Genomic DNA, 6,752 nt, shown 5'->3' on the forward strand with positions numbered 1-6,752 from the left:
ACAGGGACGTTAGAAGGAACTTTTTCAGTGCCAGAGTAGTTAACAGATGGAATGCATTAGGCAGTGATGTGGTGGAGGCTGACTCCATACACAGTGTGTGTATTTACTATTTGTATTTACTCTTTGTGTCAGCCGAATTGAGCTATTACCTCTTGGTTCCCGCCATTATAACCAATCTATTGTTATTCTATTATATCTACTAAATACATTTCTCTCTAACACACACTCACATCTCCAGGAAGTAGGCCGTAGCAGCTGCCTAACTCCCAGGTACATATATTTACTGCTAGGTGAACAGGAGCATCAGAGTGAAACAATGCCCATTTGTTTCCTCTTTGGCCGGCATTCGAACCCGGGCATCTGGGTTCTTTGTGTCATCCTTCGCAGATGACACAAAAATCAACATGAAAATTACCTCTGCTGAAGACATTGGAAAAATTACAAGCAGATATCAACAAAGTTTTTGATTGGGCAGCAGAAAATAACATGATGTTTAACAGTGATAAATTTCAGGTACTCAGGTACGGCAAAAATGAGGATCTGAAACATAATACAGGGTACAAAACACAATCAAATCTGCCCATAGTATGAAAACAGCATGTCAAGGATATGGGAATAATGATGTCTGACGACCTAACGTTTAGGGAGCATAACCAAGCAAATATTGCGTCAGCCAGAAAAATGATCGGATGGATTACGAGAACTTGCAAATCCAGGGATCCCATCACAATGCTTGTACTCTTCAAGTCACTTGTGTTGTCCCGTCTTGAGTACTGCTCAGTGCTCACTTCCCCCTTCAGAGCAGGAGAGATTGCTGAAATAGAGGGAATACAGAGAACATATACGGCACGCATAGACGCGATAAAGCACCTAAATTATTGGGATCGTCTCAAAGCTCTCCAAATTTACTCACTAGAAAGGAGACGTGAGAGATACCAAATAATATACACATGGGAAAATACTGGAGGGCCAGGTCCCAAATCTAAATCTACACAGTAAAATAACAACGTACTGGAGTGAACGATATGGAAGAAAATGCAGAATAGAACCAATGAAGAGCAGAGGTGCCATAGGCACAATCAGAGAACACTGTATAAACATCAGAGGTCCGCGGTTGTTCAACGTCCTCCCAGCGAGCATAAGAAATATTGCCGAAACAACCGTGGACATCTTCAAGAGGAAACTAGATAGTTTCCTCCAAGGAGTGCCGGACCAACCGGGCTGTGGTGGGTATGTGGGCCTGCGGGCCGCTCCAAGCAACAGCCTGGTGGACCAAACTCTCACAAGTCAAGCCTGGCCTCGGGCCGGGCTTGGGGAGTAGAAGAACTCTCAGAACCCCATCAAGCAGGGCCCTAGGGACTACGACTCCCGAGCGCTGTCAACTCAGCCACAAGGCCCCTTCACCTGTGTATGTACTCACCTAGTTGAGCTTGTGGGGTTGAGCTCTGGCTCTTTGGCCCGCCTCACAATTGTCAGTTGAGAGGCGGGACCAAAGCTCAACTCCTGCAAGCACAAGTAGGTGAGTACATGCATACACGACCACCCACACACACCACCACCCACACACACCACCACCCACACACACCACCACCCACACACACCACCACCCACACACACACCACCACCCACACACACACCACCACCCACACACACCACCACCCACACACACACCACCACCCACACACACACCACCACCCACACACACACCACCACCCACACACACACCACCACCCACACACACACCACCACCCACACACACACCACCACCCACACACACCACCACCCACACACAAATATGGAGTACTCTTAGCGGCATACTCTTAGAGTATGCCGCCTCATCATGGAGTCCCCATCTGAAGAAGCATATAATGAAACTGGAAAAGGTTCAGAGGTTTGCAACGAGACTCGTCCCAGAGCTACGAGGGATGGGGTATGAAGAGCGCCTGAGGGAACTGTGCCTTACGACACTAGAAAGAAGAAGGGAGAGGGGGGACATGATAGGAACGTATAAGATACTCAGAGGAATTGACAGAGTGGACATAGACGAAATGTTCACACGGAATAGTAACAGAACGAGAGGACATGGATGGAAGCTTGAAACTCAGATGAGTCACAGAGATGTAAGGAAGTTTTCTTTTAGCGTGAGAGTAGTGGGGAAATGGAATGCACTTCAGGAACAGGTTGTGGAAGCAAATACTATTCATAATTTTAAAACCAGGTATGATAGGGAAATGGGACAGGAGTCATTGCTGTAAACAACCGATGCTCGAAAGGCGGGATCCAAGAGTCAATGCTCGATCCTGCAAGCACATATAGGTGAGTACATATAGGTGAGTACACACCACCACCCACACACACCACCACCCACACACACACCACCACCCACACACACACCACCACCCACACACACACCACCACCCACACACACCACCACCCACACACACCACCACCCACACACACACACCACCACCCACACACACCACCACCCACACACACCACCACCCACACACACCACCACCCACACACACACCACCACCCACACACACACGACCACCCACACACACCACCACACACACACACCACCACCCACACACACACCACCACCCACACACACACCACCACCCACACACACCACCACCCACACACACACCACCACCCACACACACACCACCACCACCCACACACACACCACCACCACCCACACACACACACCACCACCCACACACACACACCACCACCCACACACACACACACACCACCACCCACACACACACCACCACCCACACACACACACGACCACCCACACACACGACCACCCACCCACACCACCACCCACACACACGACCACCCACACACACCACCACCCACACACACGACCACCCACCCACACACACGACCACCCACACACCACCACCACCCACACACACACCACCACCCACACACACCACCACCCACACACACGACCACACACACCACCACCCACACACACCACCACCCACACACACCACCACCCACACACACCACCACCACCCACACACACCACCACCCACACACACCACCACCCACACACACCACCACCACCCACACACACCACCACCCACACACACACCACCACACACACACACCACCACCCACACACACACCACCACCCACACACACGACCACACACACCACCACACACACACACCACCACCCACACACACCACCACACACACACACCACCACCACCCACACACACCACCACCACCCACACACACCACCACCACCCACACACACCACCACCCACACACACCACCACCCACACACACCACCACCACCCACACACACCACCACCCACACACACACCACCACACACACACACCACCACCCACACACACACCACCACCCACACACACCACCACCACCCACACACACCACCACCCACACACACACCACCACACACACACACCACCACCCACACACACACCACCACCACCCACACACACCACCACCCACACACACCACCACCCACACACACCACCACCCACACACACCACCACCCACACACACACCACCACACACACACACCACCACCCACACACACACCACCACCCACACACACACACACCACCACCCACACACACCACCACACACACACACCACCACCCACACACACCACCACCCACACACACACCACCACACACACACACCACCACCCACACACACACCACCACCCACACACACACACACCACCACCCACACACACACCACCACCCACACACACACACACCACCACCCACACACACCACCACCCACACACCACCACCACCCACACACACCACCACCCACACACACCACCACCCACACACACACACACCACCACCCACACACACCACCACACACACACACACCACCACACACACACGTAAACAAGAGTGTGTGCACTACACGCAACACCCTGGTCAACACAGGGGCCGCTGGGCCGGGCGTCACACTCCCCGTAGCAACACCAACAACAGTCCGCTGGACCATCAAAAGACGATAATTTTAAGTTCACGATAAAAAAACAACTTATCAGACAAGTTTGTCTTCTATCTCTCTCAGGCCCCAGCCACCCCTGACACACTCAAGCCGCCTCTGACACACTCAAGCCGCCTCTGACACACTCAAGCCGCCTCTGACACACTCAAGCCACCCCTGACACACTCAAGCCACCCCTGACACACTCAAGCCGCCCCTGACACACTCAAGCCACCTCTGACACACTGAAGCCACCGCTGACACACTGAAGCCACCACTGACACACTCAAGCCGCCCCTGACACACTCAAGCCACCGCTGACACACTCAAGCCTCCTCTGACACACTCAAGCCGCCCCTGACACACTCAAGCCGCCCCTGACACACTCAAGCCACCGCTGACACACTGAAGCCACCGCTGACACACTCAAGCCGCCCCTGACACACTCAAGCCGCCCCTGACACACTCAAGCCGCCCCTGACACACTCAAGCCACCGCTGACACACTCAAGCCTCCTCTGACACACTCAAGCCGCCCCTGACACACTCAAGCCACCGCTGACACACTCAAGCCGCCCCTGACACACTCAAGCCGCCCCTGACACACTCAAGCCGCCCCTGACCCACTCAAGGCACCGCTGACACACTCAAGCCTCCTCTGAGACACTCAAGCCGCCCCTGACACACTCAAGCCACCCCTGACACACTTGAAAGACCCACTAGAGAGCGCCTCCACCAGGGGATAAGGGAGACCCACTGCTCCAGTACCATCTTAGACCTGTACTAGCACCAACAGTTTGATGGGAAAATACCTCGTCCACACTATATATTTAAAACAAAATTATCAACAATTCTCGTTGGGTTGAGATGGGTTATGGTTGGGAGGAGATACAACAGGTTATGGTTGACTTTGGTTGAGAGTAGCGATGACATGAAGGGTACACACTTCTCTCGGGTTATAGACCCTACTCCGCTGGTCAGTATTATTATTAACATCTTTATTGACAAAATTAATTACAATTTTGCCTAATCTGAGGATTTTGATAGTCTTATTAAATTGAGGTTAATGCTAGTATTCACTGTCACGCAGGACAGAGGGTCATACACAAGACAATAGGTCTAAACTGTAGGCTGAAGCACATATATATCACTGGTTACAATCGCTGGTCAGTGAACACCGTCAGGACTCTTGGAGCCCGAGTTCTTGAGTCACTCCAGGAAGTGCCTCGTCTCTCAAACCCTCTTACCACCAAGGCCTTAAACTTTATACATGGTTGGGGTTACTACGGTAAACTAAATTTATCTTTACAGATTAACGTATATTTTATTAAAAACTAAATTAGTTTTTTATTCCTTATTTACGTAATCAAACTTTGCAAACTTTAAAGTCTTCGATGCCCTTAATAACGAAAGCCTCATAGTTACACGAAAGCCTCATATTTAAACAAAAGTCTCATTTATAAACAAAAGTCTCATATTTAAACGAAAGCCTCATAGTTACACGGAAGCCTCATATTTAAACGAAAGCCTCATAGTTACACGGAAGCCTCATAGTTACACGGAAGCCTCATATTTAAACGAAAGCCTCATAGTTACACGGAAGCCTCATAGTTACACGGAAGCCTCATAGTTACACGGAAGCCTCATAGTTACACGGAAGCCTCATAGTTACACGGAAGCCTCATAGCTACACGAAAGCCTCATAGTTACACGAAAGCCTCATAGTTACACGAAAGCCTCATATTTTGCTTTAAAACTACAAAAATTCGTATCTTACTAACAGAACAATACATAGTTAAGGAAGCACTTCCCCAGCAAACACAAAACGTTTTCTGACGTGTTTATTTGGCAGCAGAAAGGTGGCACTGTAACTAATTATATAAAAGTCGTCTTTTTAACGTCTAAAATACGTTAATTTCACCCAATCAAAACGTGGATCCCGCTCTCCATCAACCACAGGACTGCCTCAAGGTGGCTTACTAGGACCTCTTTCCCTGCGGGCTTCTCCAAGCAACAGCCTGGTGGACCAAGCTCTCACAAGTCAAGCCTGGCCTCGGGCCGGGCTTGGGGAGTAGAAGAACTCCCAGAACCCCATCAACCAGGTATCTCTTACAGTATTTCTTATACAGTACATACTGCCCCCATACACTCAGACTGTATGGGGTGGTCCTCGGCCCTGTCCGGGTCTCCGTCGCTGCTTCTGTCTATGTCTGTCTCACTCTCCCCGTCTCTCTTCTCTAATACCTGTTGGCAATACTGGATGACAGGTGTGTGGGGAAGACTGACACTTGTATCTGTCAACTATTTTGGTGTTCTTGGCCAGAATATCTGTCAAGCCGCTACCTCACAATGCACAGTCAACAAGACTCCGCCAGAGAACAAGTATACAAGCTCTTCACACAACCAGATTACCAGAGATGTCAGACAACACTTGAGATAACCGACAGACACAATAGAAGATCAGACACAGCCGAAGCACTACACCACAAGGAGCCAGCTCTCACACGGGGACATTGTACCATCTTGAAGTTATCTTGAGATGATTTCGGGGCTTTAGTGTCCCCGCGGCCCGGTCCTCGACCAGGCCTCCACCCCCAGGAAGCAACCCGTGACAGCTGACTAACTCCCAGGTACCTATTTACTGCTAGGTAAGAGGGGCATTTAGGGTGAAAGAAACTTTGCCCATTTGTTTCTGCCTCGTGCGGGAATCGAACCCGCGCCACAGAATTACGAGTCCTGCGCGCTATCCACCAG

This window comes from Procambarus clarkii, chromosome 49 (assembly GCF_040958095.1).
Source record: "Procambarus clarkii isolate CNS0578487 chromosome 49, FALCON_Pclarkii_2.0, whole genome shotgun sequence".
Lineage (NCBI taxonomy): Eukaryota > Metazoa > Arthropoda > Malacostraca > Decapoda > Cambaridae > Procambarus > Procambarus clarkii.